This window comes from Dermacentor albipictus, chromosome 3 (genome assembly GCF_038994185.2).
Source record: "Dermacentor albipictus isolate Rhodes 1998 colony chromosome 3, USDA_Dalb.pri_finalv2, whole genome shotgun sequence".
Taxonomy (NCBI): Eukaryota; Metazoa; Arthropoda; class Arachnida; order Ixodida; family Ixodidae; genus Dermacentor; species Dermacentor albipictus.
The window spans coordinates 17,726,078-17,744,140 of NC_091823.1; the positions used below are offsets into that span (position 1 = coordinate 17,726,078).

Here is an 18,063-nt window from a genome sequence, read left to right on the forward strand (position 1 = left end):
GCAAAAATGCTAGGGTTGGAGTGAACAGTTTGTATCCTTCAATGCGTGGTACGAGTACATTTTACTGTATAAAATGAACAGCTCCTCGCATTGTCGTCATCATCATCAGCCTATTTTATGGGTACTGCAGGATGAAGGCCTCTCCCTCGAATCTCCAAATACCCTTGTCGTGTGCCAACTGATTCCAACTTGAACTTGCAAATTTCCTAATTTCATTGGCCCACCTATAGTCTTCTGCTGACCTAGACTGCGCTTCCCTTCTCTTGGCACCCATTCTGTAACTCTAATGGACCACCAATTATCTAACCTACGAATTACGTGGCCTGCCCAGCTCCCGCTTTTTCTCTTAATATCAGTTGGAATATCGACTATTCCTGTTTGCTCTCTGATGCACACTGCTCTCTTCCTGTCTCTTAACATTACACCTAACATTCTTAGTTCTATCGCTCTTTGCGCAATCCTCAACTTGTTCTTGAGCTCCATGTTCCTGTGCCATATGTTAGCACCGATAGAACGCATTAATTGTACACCTTTCTTTTCAATGACAGTGGTAAGCTTCCAGTCAGGATCTGGCTATGTCTGCCATATGCACACAAACCCATTTTTCATCATCATCAGCCTGGTTACGCCCACTGCAGGGCAAAGGCCTCTCCCATACTTCTCCAACAACCCCTGTCATGTACTAATTGTGGCCATGCCGTCCCTGCAAACTTCTTAATCTCATCCGCCCACCTAACTTTCTGCCGCCCCCTGTTTCGCTTCCCTTCCCTTGGGATCCAGTCCGTAACCCTTAATGACCATCGGTTATCTTCCCTCCTTATTACATGTCCTGCCCATGCCCATTTCTTTTTCTTGATTTCAGCTAAGATCTCATTAACTCGCGTTTGTTCCCTCACCGAATCTGCTCTTTTCTTATCCCTTAACGTTACACCTATCATTCTTCTTTCCATAGCTTTTTATTTTTATTTACCCATTTTTATTCTACTGTAAATTTCCTTCTCATGGTCAGGGTCCCCTGTGAGTAATTGACGTAGGTAAATGTATGCTTTTACTGACTCTAAAGGCTGATTGGCGATTCTGAACTCTTGTTTTCTTGCCAGCCTATTGAGCATTACATTTGTCTTCTGCATTATAATCTTCTACCCCACTTTTACACTTTCTCTGTTAAGGCCCTCAATCAGTTGTTGCAATTTGTCCACAGTGTTGCTGAAGAGGACAATGTCATCTGCAAACTGAAGGTTGCTGAGATATTCACCATTGATCATCACTCCTAAACCTTCCCAGTTTAATAGTTTGAATAATTCTTCCAAGCATGCAGTGAATAGCATTGGAGAGATTGTGTCTACTTACCTGACCCATTTCTTTATAGGTCTTTTTCTACTTTTCTTGTGGAGAATCAAGGTAGCTGTGGAATCGTTGTAGATATTTTCGAAGATATTCACATATGCCTCCTGTGCCCCTTGATTACGTAATTTCTCCATGACTGCCGGTATTTCTACTGAATCAAATGCCTTTCTGTATTCTATGAAAGCCACATAGAGAGGTTGACTGTATTTTGCAGATTTCTCAATTACCTGATTGATGACATGGATGTGACACATTGTAGTAGAGCATCCCTTCCTGAAGCCTGCCTGTTTTCTTCGTTAAGTGAATTAAGTCAAGTGCATCGCCCTTATTCTATTTGAAATTATCTTGGTGAATATATTATACAACACTGGAAGGAAGCTAATGGGCCTACAATTGTTCAATTCTTTAACGTCTCCCTTTTTGTGGATAAGTATAATGTTAGCATTCTTCCAGTTCTCAGGAACCCTTCAAGTAGTGAGACATTTTGTATAAAGGGCCACAAGCTTTGCAAGCATGCGATATCTGCTCAATCTTTGATTAAATCGACTGTTATTCCATCTTCTCCTTATGCTGAAGAATAATCTTTGTCCAGCCAGAATTAAGAGTGAAAATTAAGAAATCATTGAAGAGCCTTTTCATCGGCCGAAGCAATGAGGTGTGCAGCAGACCTGGTCAAAGTGTAAGGAGTCTGAGCATTTCACTCTTCAAAAGTGCACGGTACAGTTCATTTCACTGCTGACCCCGTTTTACTTATGGAACTTGGCTGCCAACTGAAGTGAAACGTAACAATAAATAGTTGCAGCGAAGCAAGCATTTTATTTCAGTTCAATAAAGAGTTCGGCTTTCACCGTTCCACATTAACAGACGAGTGAAAACGTACAAAATTACGCACTCACAATTTTAATTATTTTGTTACCGCCTTATTTAGTTAACAGGGAAAGTTTGAACTACGAACTATTTGCAGCCTCGCGGAGGAACAGTGGCTGGCGGTTATGAGGGCGGGGCTTCATTGCAGACTTGATTTGTATCCGACTGTAGCAAGAAAATTATGGGCCTATGCAACTGCAAGTTCAATGATAAATTATTGAAGTTAAAGCTTAATGATAGCAGGTTGTTTAAATGAAGTTTCACTTACTGGCCTGGCCCATGGCCACAGTAGGACTCAAAGGAGGCATGCATAGAAATTTCCCAATAAGAACGTATGCTGTCTGGTGATAAACTTGCAAAAAGTGCAATAAGATACTGTAAAGGGTGACATAGAAATTTAATAAAAAAAGAACGGGCTCGTCCGGGATTTGAACCCGGGACCTCTCGCACCCTAAGCGAGAATCATACCCCTAGACCAACGAGCCAAGCCGGCGACGACCTCCTTATGATGGATTCTGTTGATTTATTTCACTAAAATGTTGACGGATAGCAATGTTTTGGAGCCTTTGGTTCTCTTTCATACGTCGTATTATTCTCACAATTGCTCGTGGATAAATATGGCATGCTGTTTTTATATGTAATTTTTTTTCTTTCTTTTATACTGTTGGCGCTCGCGTCCATGTCCTCCTTACGCTTACCGTTGCTTTGTTTCTGCTCAAATGTGGCTGCAAGAGGACATTTCATCGCCAGAATCATTCAAATAAACACTTGGCACTGTTTACCTGCCAGATTTGTCAAGGGGATCTTCTTTTTTTTTTTTAGAGGGAAAATAGAAATTTTAGATTAGTGTCGCCGCCTGTCGGCAACCAAACAAAGCACGAAGAATGGCAAAGCGGTTGATTTGAAAATGCTGCATTGTCATAGTTTCTTTCGTGCACCAGATAGAATACTAAATCAGTTGTAGTCATGTGGTGAGTTTGAAAACAACAACGGACTTCGTCTATCAGTTAAACGGTGAAACAAAGAGTTGCTTTGAGATTGGGCGAGCCAGCGGCTTAGCCGCAGATAGCGCGTTGGGGACCCGTGCCTAGAAAGAAGAAAAAAAAAAAAAAGCTGAAACGATTGATGGAACATATACATCATCATTATCAGCCTGGTTACGCCCACTGCAGGGCAAAGGCCTCTCCCATACTTCTCCAACTACCCCGGTCACGTACTAATTGTGGCCATGTTGTCCCTGCAACTCATCCGCCCACCTAACTTTCTGCCGCCCTCTGCTACGCTTCCCTTCCCTTGGAATCCATTCCGTAACTCTTAATGACCATCGGTTATCTTCCCTCCTCATTACGTGTCCTGCCCATGCCCATTTCTTTTTCTTGATTTTAACTAAGTTATCATTAACTCGCGTTTGTTCCCTCACCCAATCTGCTCTTTTCTTATCCCTTAACGTTACACCTACCATTCTTCTTTCCATAGCTCGTTGCGTCGTCCTCAATTTAGGTAGAACCCTTTTCGTAAGCCTCCAGGTTTCTGCCACGTACGTGAGTAATGGTAAGACACAGCTGTTATAAACTGTTCTCTTGAGGGATAATGGCAACCTGCTGTTCATGATCTGAGAATGCCTGCCAAACGAACCCCAGCCCATTCTTATTCTTCTGATTATTTCAGTCTCATGATCCGGATCCGCAGTCACTACCTGTCCTAAGTAGATGTATTCCCTTACCACTTGCAGTGCCTCACTACCTATCGTAAACTGCTGTTCTCTTCCGAGACTGTTAAACATTACTTTAGTTTTCTGCAGATTAATTTTTACACCCACCCTTCGTCTTTGCCTCTCCAGGTCAGTGAGCATATACAATACAATATACATATACAACATTGATTAAATTGAAGCTGTGCTATGATTACACTCTTGAAGGCTGCAACAATGACAAGTACGATGTTGAAGGGGCCATGAACCACTTTGAGCTCGAATATTTTCATATAGTGGCCGCTGTACGGCCGTGTACCAGCTTACGATGAACGTACAGCCGCAAGAACTTTTTTAAATGCGTAAGCATTTCCACGCCTATCCAACGAGAAACCTGTTCGTCACGTAGGACAAATGCAATGGCTCAAACCCCTGAACAACACACAGAACAGCATACATTTGAATAAAACCCGCCGTGGTTGCTCAGTGACTATGGTGTTGGGCTGCTGAGCACGAGGTCGCGGGATCGAATCCCGGCCACGGCGGCCGCATTTCGATGGGGGCGAAATGCGAAAACACCCGTGTGCTTAGATTTAGGTGCACGTTAAAGAACCCCAGGTGGTCAAAATTTCCGGAGTCCTCCACTACGGTGTGCCTCATAATCAGAAAGTGGTTTTGGCACGTAAAACCCCAAATATTATTATTATTTGAATAAAGAACAAACTAAACAAGACAGTGAGCAAAACGAGAACAAGATGAAATCAGGAGCCAACGTTTCGACAAGTAGACTCGTATTCTTCATAGCCTAAACTCTAAACAAGTACCTTGCACAATGTATAATGGCCGGATCATGTTCGATAAGATCGATAATGACACCGGGCGGTATGGGCAGGAGCAAGTGTCGCGCCGCATATCAGTTCGTGTCGCCGCGGCGCTGTCGCATTTACCGTAATGGCGGGAAACGGACGTAGCCGCTTAATGAAGATGAACGGAAACGCAAAAATGCAGAGTATCAGCGTCAATACAGAGAACGCCAGAAACAGCCCGACGACTCTGCGCAGAGCGGGGAACTACAGCAAGACGCTCACGAGCGCAACCAACAAGAGGAAAGACCCCCGTGCCGCTGCCGCCCAACAACGGCGTTGCCACGAAAGCCGCATCGCAGAACAAGCGTGGAACGACGCGCCGACGCCACAAAGAAGAACACAGCCCCCTTAGCAAACGTAGTGGCGGCTTTGCAACAGCTTCGCTAAATTAACCTTAATTATAACCAAAGGTCGAGGGTTCGAGTGCCTTAATTAACTGCATCTTCATTTAACCTACCTTATCATGTTCGCTATCGAACACGATAAGCAGGCACTGAGAAGCAGGGACCGATGACGGTTGATAAGGGTTTATACCAGTCGATGAAGTTCCACAATATTGATAATGACACCGGGCTGCGTGGAGACGAGCAAGTGTAACAATGCTTACGCATATTTAGGCAACTACCAGAGAAGTTCCTGCGTGAATTATTCGTTTTTTTTTATTAATCATTATGAAATAGCGAATTTACACGCATTTGGTGAACGACCACGCCGCTGCCGCGCTTTCTATAGGCGCTCTCTCGTCCTCGTCGCGTAGTCCCACGGACTCCGTGCATTGCAGAGAAAGCTATGGGTCGCATCGTCGCACCAGAATAAATGCTCCTCCATCTGTCCGCCTCTAATGGAATATATGGTTCCCTGTATGTTTCGTGTTTGTCCGTCAACAATAAAAACGGTAATACCCGGTAATAAATACCGGGCCGGACCCCGGGAGGGGAAGCAGAGGCTTCAAGCACTCCACATATAATAATAATAATAATAATAATAATAATAATAATAATAATAATAATAATAATAATAATAATAATAATAATAATAATAATAATAATAATAATATTATTATTATTATTATTATTATTATTATTATTATTATTATTATTATTATTATTATTATTATTATTATTATTATTATTATTATTATTATTATTATTATTATTATTATTATTATTATTATTATTATTATTATTATTATTATTATTGGAATAAATAAATCAAGATATATTGTTTCAAGTCGATGGGTATGCTGAAATCCTTTGTGTACAGCACATGGACTCACGAGCAGAAGGCGTCGCCATATACACTAAGGACAAAATGTATGTACAACCATACACCCTTTTTAAACAGAACAGCGCGTATTTTGACAGGGACTAGGAGGGAGACACGACACGGACAAGAGCAGTCGCTGTCAAAATACGCACTGTTCTGTTTAAAGTGGCTTACCAAATCGCCCAAACGTCCGTTTTAACGAGTTTCATTTCTAGTACATCGGGTCCTATTAATTGCCTGTCCGTACATCCATACAACGCCAGCGCTTGTCCGAACTCGTGTCTCCCTCCTAGTCCCTGTAAAAATACGCACTGTTGTGTTTAAAATGGCTTACCAACTCGCCCAAACGTCCGTTTTAACATAAGCCCTCGCCTCGTAGGAGGACAATGTCACCGACTGTGGGGATGTCTGTGACGCTTGTGTATATATCTCTAGGCACACCCAAGTGTGATATCGAGTTCATGACCACGCACTTTGCATGGGTTAGCCGTGATGACGCTACCTCTGTCATCGTTGGAAACTTCAATGGGGACATCTCAAAACCAGACAAGAAATAGTTCACTCAGTTTGGGCTAAAAGAGTTCAGTCTGCAGTGCCACACCAATCTTAAGTCACTCAACTACTCAACAACGGTCATATATACAAGGTGTCCAAGTTAAATTATGACAGAGTTTAAAAATATTACGGAGCACTCTAAGGAGACGCAGCCAAAGGCGTGTTGCTGACTATTGTGTGGAGTAAGTCATACTAGGATTTGTGTTCTGCTTAATTCCATATTTACTCAAGATTGATGAACCAGCTTCGGAAGCAAGGAAGTCTGGCGAAAAATTCCATTTCGAAAGTTGTAGAGCTCCTTGCAAAACGTCCGATTAGGCAGTTTATAACTTTATATATATCAGGCATTAGTGTTTTTCCGCTTACTGCAGATGCCTGCAAAATATCTTTAAAAAAACGGAGGACGCATAAGCTTCGCTTTGAAGAATGGAACGCGATAGCATTCAAAGACCCCTGACGGCTTTTCACGATTCCCGGCACTTGCACCTTATGTAACCGTAACGTTTACCGGGAAATGGCGGCGAACGCTATATGCACGAAGGCAAGCTTTCTGGTAGAAACGCGGCCTCTTGCGTGGGTGGATCTCCTGTCATTGTTTCCCACTTTTAATATTTCAGTCCGAGAAGAGCTAACATAACAAATATGCGCTGACGGTGCTTTTTGCCATTACGTTTGCTTGTGACCTGCCGTTCTCAAAATTCCGAGGAATAGCTTTGTAAACAATGAAAGACAAGGCATGAGCAACTTTGGTGGTAGAAGAGTGGTTGGGTATGCGTGATTCGGAATTTGCTCGAAATTCTTTTTGCCGAAGCGACGTCCGACGCCAACGCTGTTCTTTTTGTATGTTATCGTCCTGGTGGAATTGCGCCGTGATTGTGACTCAGTGTTCGTATCGTGTCTTGTCGAAATAAACTTTTTCTGAGCACACATGCTGGATTTTCTACGACAGGAGGCCCTTAACGCTATCGCCGTGCTATCGCGTTAATACCACGTGACATATGTCAGCTTGCGCGGCGTGATTTCAGCGCTCCCAAACGTTCCGCGTACAGACGAGCGTAGCATTTCATAGCATTTAGCCGGGCGTGCTGCCGCTGCCCCTGCTTATTGCTATCATGAACCGCCGCGAGGGAAGCACATTGGTGGCCTAAATCGTGAAGCCAGTGCCTGCGTCACTGACCTCGCCCTTTAATTAAGCGGCAGCATACCCTGCTGGATGCTACGAGGTCTGTTAGAAAAGTGACCGACCTTATTATTATTTTTTTTTGCGAACACCTGATGGATATGAAACAAGCGCGCTTGCATCAACCGACCTTGAATCTTCGTGCGCATGCGCGAATTTTTATGCGAAGCATATTACGAGAGCTCAACCCAGCTCCTCAGGCGCGGCGGTGTCGCCTTCAATACCACGTGACACCGTGACGTCACGACAGAGGAGAAACGGGGCTCCACCTCGCGCCGTCGCTCGCGGCGGTATATAAGCAGCTGCGCTTGCCTCTGCTTGACACTCACGAGGTGAGATGCCTCCTGGAGACAGAGCTGCTCGTTTGAATGAGAAGCGAAGGTTGCGGCGTGCTACAGAGACTGATTTTCTAGGTGGCTTTGGCTCAACTCTTGCAAGATGGGCTGGGTGGGAATCGAACCAGGGTCTCCGGAGTGTGAGACGGAGACGCTACTACTGAGCCACGAGTACGATGCTTCAAAGCGGTACAAAAGCGCCTCTAGTGAATGCGGTGTTGCCTTAGAAACGAGCTGTTTCTAAGGCTCAGGCGTGCGTCGCTTGCTCAGGCGCACATTTCTTGCCGCGCCGAACGCTGCGTTGCTCGACGCTCACCGCGTCCAATGCGGGGCGCGTAGTCGCTGCGCCGTAGCCCATTGTCTTACACCCCTCGGCGGGTCGACGGGAACGCTGTCACGTTCCACTCTTGAAGGCGAAGCAGAGTAACGCATGAGTTGTTTCTTCGTCTAGCCGAACCAAATATAGACAAGCAACAGCAGTTCACCAGGCTAAACAGTGGTTCAACAACTAAAATAAAGGCTAGTATGCTTCGCATCCTGGGCTTAACCTTAGCTAAGCCACAGCCATTTTTTTTTTCCCACCTGCCGATAGCGTCAGATGGCGTCACTCGCTGGGACGCAGCGTTTGAGTGAGGTAGTGCGCAGTGCTCTGGTCGGTTTTTTTATTTCAAGGAAAATGACGGAGCGACTGGAGCAGCGCTACTGCATCAAATTTTGCCAGAAACTGGACGGCAACCAAGTGGAAACCATTCGGAAGATTTAGACGGCTTTCAGTGACGGTTTAAAGACGGCCGCACATTGGTAGAGAGCGAGCCACGCTCCGGTCGACCATCAACATGCCGAAATGACCAGGTCATTGCCGAAGTGAACGCTGTGGTGACGCGGGACCGCCGTGTGACTATCCGAGAAATTGCGGAAGAGGTGGGCATCAGCACTTTTTATGCACATTCCATTATGACCGAAGATTTGGCCATGGAGAGAGTTGTGACGAAATTGGTGTCGAAGCTGCTCACGGTGGAGCAAAAGCAACTTCGTGTTGAATTCTCACAGCTGGATTCCACAAACAGTGACCCCGACTTCATGAACACCATAATCACTGGTGACTATTCTTGGGTGTACGAGTACGATCCGGAAACCAAATCCCAGTCGTCACAGTGCAAGCATTCCACGTCAAGACCAAAGAAGGCCCGCCAAGTACGCAGCAACGTCAAAGTGATGCTCACTGCTTTCTTCGACTCCCGCGGTGTGGTACACCACGAGTACGCACCACAGGGTCAAACATCATCAAAGAGTACTACAGGGATGCCCTCCATCGCCTACGTGATTCTGTGCGGCGCAAGAGACCGGAGTTGTGGTCAACAGGAAATTGGCGCATCCATCACGACAATGCTCCTGCCCATTTCTCGCACTTGATTCAGACTTTTTTGGTGACAAACTAGACTCCTGTTGTTCAATAGGCTCCTTGGCTGCAACTACAGTTGAGCTAAACTCCATTTCGAAAGAGGCCTTCTCGGAATGCTTCCAACAATGGCAGCACCGCTGGGAGAAGTGTGTGGAGTCCCAAGGAGACTACTTTGACGGTGATTAGGTTTCTAACTTTCCAGTTATGCCAGTATTTTTTTTCGGCCAAAGCTCGGATACTTTTCTAACAGACCTGGTATGTTCGTTTGTAAGAGAAATGTTCAGCAGTGCAGCAGTCACGACGCACAAGCGGGCATTTCACGTGGTATTTTTTAATCTTGACTAGTTAAGCATAATAAAAAGAAAGTAGTGCGAATTACTCCATACAACTGTCAGCAACATGCATTTGGTCGCGTCGCCTTAGGGTGCATCGGCATATTTTTAAACTCCGGCTAAAGTTAGCTGGGACGCCCTGTATATTTAACTTTGGCCAAGAATCTGTCTAAAAGGTTGTAACCGAACCAATCAGTGCATATCACAGTAATAACAAGAGAGAGAGAGAGAGAGACAAAGAGGAGGAAAGACAGGGAGGTTAGCCAGTGTAAGTACCGGCTGGCTACCCTGTGCTGGGGAAAGGGGTAAAGGGAATAAAAGGAGAAAGAAGAAGAAGAGGAGAAAAAAAAGGAGAAAAAAAATTAAGGAAATTCCCGCGGTACCGCGATACTATGCGATACAACACTCAAAGGCGATCGCACAATTCGCATGTCCTTAAATACTTCAGCAAAGCCCTTAAGGCCTTGAGTGCCGAAGTCCGTCTGGACCAGTGTCCTAGAGCCTTCTCCTCTGTAAAGGGGCGATTGTCCAGTTTTTCGAGCGCGGTTACGAGCACTGTTCTTGGCACTTTGTAGCTGGGACAGTCACAAAGGAGGTGCTGAATCGTCTCCTCGCAGTCGCAGGTGCCGCAAGTAGGGCTGTCGGCCATTCCAATGCGGAATGAATAGGAGTTCGTGAATGCCACGCCGAGCCACAGGCGGCACAGAAGTGTTGCTTCCGCTCGTGGTAACCCTGGTGGTAGGCGGAGTTGCAGACATGGATCCAATCTGTGGAGACGTTCGTTCGTGAACTCATTGGTGTTCCACAGATTCTGCGTAAGCTCGCGGGCGAGGGAGCGAAGACTTGTGGCTGCGTCTGTTCGTGACAGTGGTAGTGGTACAACGTGGGCACCATCGTGGGCCGATCGGGCGGCATCATCCGCATGATGATTGCCCGCAATTCCGCAATGACCCGGTATCCACTGGTAGATGACGTTGTGCCCTTTGTTGATTGCTTGATGGTGGAGTAGTCGGATGTCTGCCACTAGTTGCATATTTGGTCCGTGGTTGAAAGGGGACATCAGACACTGGAGAGCTGCCTTCGAGTCACATAAGAGGGACCATGACTGTGACGATTTGTGACAAATAAACTCTAAAGCAGCACGGATAGCTGCGAGTTCTGCAGCCGTCGATGATGTTACGTGAGACGTCTTGAACTTGAGGGTGACAGACTCTGCGGGAATAACCACTGCTCCAGCTGAGCTATTAGAGCAGACAGAACCATCCGTGTAAACGTGGATGCGTTCGTTGTGTTTGTCATGTAGGAATGAAAGCACGGTTTGTTTGAGGGCAAAAGATGACATCTCCGTTTTCTTTTTGACACCAGGAACAGTAATATAACAGTAATAACAAAGCTATCGGCACAACCAATACCAAATGATGAAAATTAATACGTATACCCTTGTTTAACCCTGTGTGATGTGCTACCGCTCCACTGGTCATCCACCGTCACAGAGTGGATTGGCTCCAACATTTTTATGGCTTCCCCGCGCGGCATGTGGCGTACAAGTACTGTGGCCACTGTTATTGACTCACACATATGCAAAATATATCAGTGAACACTAACCGGACCGAGCGCAACAGCCAGAGGCCCAACATTACGCTTCACTGGCCCGACGACGCCATCGGATTTTAAAAAATAAAGAGCTGGAGCTTCCTCCTCAACCTTGACCGCAATGCTCGAAGGTTCACAATCTTGGCCGCTCTTTTGATGCGGTCATTCTCACTTTTGACATCGTCCCGTATATCAACCTGATCAACAGCGTCCTTTTGCCCCTTGTCTATGCTCGTTTTAAATAAAGATGGCTCGGTGGAATGCCATAGTTTCTTTTTTTTCTCCCGATCTTAGTTTCAGCTCTTCGGAACTTTGCGTAGAGCATTTGGGTTTCATAAAGCGCTGCTGCTCGACACACACTTAAAAATTTCGCCTTAAGTTGTATGTGTTCTGGTCGTCCAATAACAACCAATACGTTGTACATCTATTTGATTATTTTGTTGCTAAATCGATGACCTACTTTTTGACGCAGCTCAGCGCTGCAAGCCACACATTCTTCCTCGAGAGGCTAGTGGCCTTGAACTCTCCATTACCTTGCATTGTGTATCTGGCTTGGTACGCAACGAACTATAGCTGATGCGGATGCAAGAATATGTGTTTCTAAAGCCGTCAACCTAAATACAAACCGCACTCCCTAACCGATGTCAACTCTTTGCCGACTTCGCTCATGCGATATTGCGCCGTCACTGGGACAGGCGCCTGCGTGAAATCGACCCCGACAGGACCTTTTACCTCCCAGCTTAAGTGAAACCGAGGAAGTACGGATAACTGGATTCGCCTGGGCGTCGCCTTCACTCGACGTTGCGCTCGTCTTGTCGGCCGTACGGACAGCCGGGACTGTAACACCGTCAAGTACCCGATACTCTGAAGCATGTGTTTCGCGACTGCGTGCCGCAACTGCCATGGCCTCTATGCTGGCAGACGTCGGATCGCAGCCATTGTCGCGAGGCTCTATTTTAGCCGCAATCACGGTCTTGTACGCAGCAGCAAAAACAGCTATGTGCAAAGTAGAATACCAGAACATTGTACTAGCTCAGGTCGACCTCTCTGCCTTTCATCGAATGGTTTCCCCTCCTTCCCCTCTATTTAATTCATTGTATAATGATGGACTCACCTTGTACGTTGTCTTTTTGACCTCTCCCGTAAAACAAACAGCAAACATAAACTCGATTCGCATAAGAGAAAATGACGTATCGCCAAGTTTCACACCACAGAAACCTGGTTTCCCACCCACACGTTCCCTATAACTATATACTCCGGCAGTGCACAGCACCTACGCCCTCCCCACCCCCTCCCCCCAAAAAAAAGAAAAAAAAAGACGAAACGACTGCGACTCACGGAGGGAAAACTTTTATTTCTTGCAAAAATATCGAACGAGCTAGGACCAAACGGAAGGAAAGGAACGAGCGAGGAGGAAGCCCTTGTAGGCTCGCTGGCTCAGAACGTTCAAAGTGACAGAGCTTCTTTCAAATTGCACTATCGCGTTGTGTTCTTTTGGTACATTTTTCTTTCTACTTCTTCGGGCTGGTTTCTTCAGAAATCAATCTGTGACAAAAAGCGTAATTCGTCCTGTTGAGGTGAACTAGGATATATTGAAAGAGGCGGACGTTACTTGCACGAGTAATCGCTATTTACAGGTGGATAATTTATAAAAACTGAATCGCTAATTAAATAAGTTACCTTTTTTTTTTAACCGCAGAGGTATAGCACCGCTTTCAAGATGTGCGTCCCTAAAGTGTGCTACGAACTACATTGGCGTTCCAGCTAGCAGTTTGCTAGAAGCATGCGTCGAGCAGTCCGGGATTATCTTAACTGTAACATCGATGTATATTTAGCAGATTTTGGAAACGGACAGGCTCGAGACAAGTGACGCTAGTCTTAGGATTTCCGCTAAGCAGACATGACTTTACTATACTGTTCGGCTTAATCCACTTTCTCACCTGCAACATGCGCCCTAAAGCGAAATTTTTTATATATTTTTTTAAGTTTCCTGTCTTGACATTCAGCTTTGTCGCGCGAGTAACATGTGCCTCTTGATTTCTTTTTGTCCAACTCGCACAAAAATTTTAATAATTCGACAACCAATTATGTTCGCTCGTCTGCGTGATGTCACAGTGGGGACGAGCATCCTTCAATATCGGCGTCACTCGGTGAACTGTATTTTGGTACGCGGAGGCACAGAGGGCAAGTGCATTGCGGTATTGAGGGCGGAGCTTGCGCTAGACTTTTAAGCTGTCCATTGGGCTTACATTTCTTTAAATTTTATGTTCATGTTTCCGATCAGCCTCAGTCACTCAGTTGATGACCTTATCAAAGACAGCTGTTGCGCTGTTGCTCGTAAGATTGAGGTTTCAGTTCCCGATCGCTGGCCCCAGCGTTTAAAAAAAAAGAAAGAATAAAGAAAGGAAAGGAAAAGAAAAGTGAATAGATAAGTAAATAAATAAAATGAGTAAAATAAAGAAAATCTGAAGACTCGATCGTGTTCTGAATTTGATGGGTGGCGACGATTATCAGTCTTGCTTCAGTCTTGCTATCAGTCTGGCGACGGTCTAGCAGTCTTGCTTACGTGATCGAAATTCCCGGCTTGTAGAACAGGGCACTAAGTTAGCGTAGCATGTGCGCATGCTGGCACAAGTATAAAGGCCTACGATCTAAAAGAAACGTCGAACCACGCAGAAACAGCGATATAAAATAACAACGAAGGTGTATGTAAAAAAAAAAAGAAGAAAGCACGACGTTACTGCGCATGACCGAAGCTAATTTGACGTGTCTGAAATCGACCTCCTGCTTTATCCGCACTGTTTTTATGACCTGAGGAAGAAGGTGAGCACTTTTGCTCAGCCCCCAGCGCCGTAAATTTGACAGGTGGCACGACAAAGCTCAACACTGCAAAACACATGCTACTGCAATCTATTGGGAAAAAAGGAGTACTGACGACTCATTTTAGAAGAGTGTACTCCACTGAGGAGCGTGGCAACTCTCTAAAATTGATTAAAATACAGAACAACGAGTTCCTCCTGCAAAATGAATTAGCGAAGATTCTTTCATTTGTGCAAACAGGCTCGAGTAATGTCAAAGTTCTTTCATGTGGGCCCACCAGTGCCAGTAACGCCATGTACGCCTCAGCGTCCTATAGCGTTCCGCCGTTCCCGACAGAAAAGGACTAAGCACGCAGCCTTAAAAAAGGAAAATGCAGACAGGATTGAATACCAATAACCGTTCTGTTGCAAAAATACATCCAAAAGGGCATGCAGGTTTTTCAGAGTTTAGAGTCATAGTGGCTCCATTTTTTTTTTTCCTGACGAAGGCTGCACATAAGGTCAACACAAAGGATGATAGCGGCAGTGCGAGGCTTGTCACACGTGGGCATCAGTGGGACAGCTTGCCAAGGCAAAGGGTGGCGGTGGCGCCGCTGAAGTCTCTCGCGAAGCTGAGGGCACTCTCCAATAGCCGCTGTCACACGCACAAGAAAGCGAACGCCACTCTTGTGACATGGCCAGCGACTGCTCGTCAGGGTGCCTGGTGCGTCGTGTAGGCGCGGCGAATCGCGTCGTGCGTTCCCACCACCGGGCTTACGTTCAGCTCGAGCCACTCCAGAAGCGCGAGGTTGAAGTTCACGGCATGAACTGAGAGAGGGGCGAAATGCGTACGCACGCCAGCCGTGCCTGTGGAAAAAATAATAATAGAAATAATAATAAAAAAATCGCACGTGGAAATAAGAGAGAAACGTGAGACATTGTGGATGCCGTTTGAACTCATTTGTAGTGTCGCTGTCCTTCCTCCACTTGATTACAGTCAGCCAATGCAACTGAAAATAAAAAGATAAATGATTCGTTACGCCTCTGGAGGCGAGTGTGAAGCACTCGCGGGACAAAGGAGGACTGAGCGGACGCAGTTATTTGTGCCCTGTTTGCCTTTCTCGAATGTGGCATAGACAAGAAATCGCGGTGCCCGGCGCAAACAGATAACGTCACAAATGAACTGGGCGCAGCAAACCTTTATCGTGCCTCGGTAGAGGCGTTATAGGGCAGGCAAGTAGATGGCTATTCCAGGTAGGAAACGACACGTAAGTAAATGAAACATCTGACACGTAAATCACACAAAGCATACTTTATCGTGGTAAGTTATAAGCGCGAAAAATGTAAACCTGTAAGATTTACCAGTTCGCAGATCTGATCCGTAATTTATCTTCCTCACAGTCTTCCATCTTTCCATGCGTAATTTTATAAAATTACAACCTCCAGCCTTTAAAACAGCACTTGGGCCAATGAGTGCGTAACCAACATAAAGGTAAACAGCACAGTCCTGTCGCCTGTCCTGTGCTTTATTTGAGCGTTTTTTGTTCTTACGGCGGCCTTTAAACAACTAAAAATGTCAATCGGGTTTACGTCTCGGACTCGAAGCGTCTCAACTGACCAATCATAGATAATCGACAGCGTTGGCAATTGGTTTCATCCTTGAATTGCATCTCTCAGAAGAATCCTTAAATAATTGTGCACTGTGTGACATAAGTGCCAACTCAAACAGATAACCTGAGCTGCGTGGCGGAGAGTCACCACTTCGCTGCGTGCCAGTGCACCGCACGTGTAGCATTAATCATGGTGGCGACGTCGTTGCTGATCCCATACTACGGTTATGTTCTCGCACCCAAGAAGCTGTCATTTCTGGCACTTTTGGTAGACGGCTGCGAATCTGCGTTGGAGTCAAAAGAAACAAGAATCACACGGTAAGCACAATGTCAAGAAACGTACGGCAAAGGGGGCCCCACGCAACCGTCACACTTGTTGCCTTCGCCACGAGCGCTAAGGAATTGTCCATGAGAGCACTAATTCGCGGCTGAATGTTTTCGGACGCTTTCGGATTGAGACAGCCAATAACAACACAGCAGTAAAGGTTTCGTTCCTGTCGAAGTTTCGGCAATCAGCCAAAAATACAAAGGTATACGGGCCCCAAGCGCGGAGGGCATGCTTCAATTGATGGCTGCATCCTCACTTAAGCTGCGAAAGAATTCAGGTCTTGGCAGCTCTCGTTTTCTGAAACATCTGCGAGCCCCTCTGAAACATCTGAAACATCTGTGAAACATCGTGTGCTCGCTGAGGCCGAGCACACCACGATCCCAAATGAACAGACAAGCGCCAAACACACGAGGGCTTTGAGTGAGCTAGGTACTTCTGTCTAGGGCGCCCGAGCGGAGAGCTTCAGAGAACAAAGGCGGCACTTGAACACCATTGATGGATCTTTTAGCTGCCCTTTTGAATTCTTAAAGGGGTTCTGGTTTGCCCGATGGAATTCACCATTAGAGACGATTGATGCGCGCATGCGCAGTCATGTGACCACGTACGCCCACAGTCATGAACAGCGTACCTTAAACGCAGAAAATGCTGTCGTATTATACTTTTTTACTCGTTTTGCAGAGCTCCGATCGAATGCTATAGACAGGAACATGACTTTGCGTATTCTCTCCACTAAATGTATGCAATGTCGCTGCACATAGAGACTGAAGCAGCTATTCAGGCGCAGCATTCGCAGCGCCATTGTTCTCACGTAATAATGACTTGTGATTGACTGGTACATCGGTTCTTTCATCATTGGCAATTGCGTACGGTTGCCGGCGACACTGAGCGGACATGACGGTAAATTCAGTCGTTGCTGACGTCAGCTTTAAAGCTTTATATGACGATGCATGACCAGTGAAGCCATGACACGGATGTCGATGCCGAAGGTATACGACCGCCCGCGTGTACGTAAAGCGAAACAGAAGGACCTCTCACCGATCACGCAAATCCACTTACTCGGCGAAACGAGGGCACCGAGCTGTCGTCGCAGTACGGGTCGGGTGCCCAGCCCGCGAGAGACGCTCCTTGTCGGACGCAGCATGGAAACGGCGAGGCGAGCAGGCCGAACTCTCGGGCGCCAGGAAACTGCAGAAGCGCGCGATGACTCTTCGGCGGCGTTCTTTCCACAGCAGAACAATGCCATAGCCTTCTTATACAATAGCACGTGGTGACGTTGCCTCGGGGCGGTGCGATGCCGGAGCCAATGGGGACAAGAGGGACACCCACTTCCTGTGAAGGCGAACGTGCATACGTTTACACCTCATCTGGTTACGCCGACCACAGAAGGCACGCGGCGCGACTGACGTGCGCAAAGAGCGTCTCACCTTCGCGCGACTCTTCACTTGACGCTATACGTGCCGAGGGCCGGTTTATGGCACACGTGGTCTCGACTGATCATCTGGCGCAAGTACAGCCGCCAAAGACAAGGAAAGAAAGGTGTGCGTGGTGGTTCACTGACTAAAAAGGCGTAAAAGATAGGTTGGCTTCGCCCTTACAAAACCTTATTTTGACAATTTATGAACTATCTAGATATGCTTGACATAAAGTGTCTATGTCTATAAGATGGACCACGCAACTACGGCTTTAAACTTCTTGAGAATTACACTCTAAAAACAAAATTACACCCTTTGGGTTGTATCTTGCCGCACAACAATAAACGTCATCTGTCTTGTCCACCTTTCCTTTCTTTAACGCTGCGAGCCCGGTACTTCCCAGTAACGGACGGCATGCGCGTTATCAGCATGACATAGCATTCCCGACAGGAAAGTAGCGGGCGCGGCGCTTTCAAGAAAGG

The 18,063-nt window shown here is 46.2% G+C and overlaps 1 long non-coding RNA gene and 1 other non-coding gene across 3 annotated transcripts; both read right to left on the reverse strand.

Annotated features, from left to right (window-relative positions):
- Positions 1–2,627: 2,627 nt before the first annotated feature.
- Positions 2,628–2,699, reverse strand: TRNAP-AGG (transfer RNA proline (anticodon AGG)). Its single transcript has one exon. It is a non-coding gene; the product is annotated as a tRNA-Pro (tRNA).
- An 11,621-nt stretch (positions 2,700–14,320) lies between these two features.
- Positions 14,321–17,490, reverse strand: LOC135896968 (uncharacterized). Of its 2 annotated transcripts, none has more exons than XR_010562857.2 (2): positions 17,226–17,490; positions 14,321–16,125 (listed from the first exon to the last, which is right to left on the reverse strand). It is a non-coding gene; the product is annotated as an uncharacterized lncRNA (long non-coding RNA). The 2 variants fall into 2 exon arrangements; XR_011512670.1 differs by having other exon boundaries at positions 17,205–17,490.
- Between the last annotated feature and the right edge of the window lie 573 nt (positions 17,491–18,063).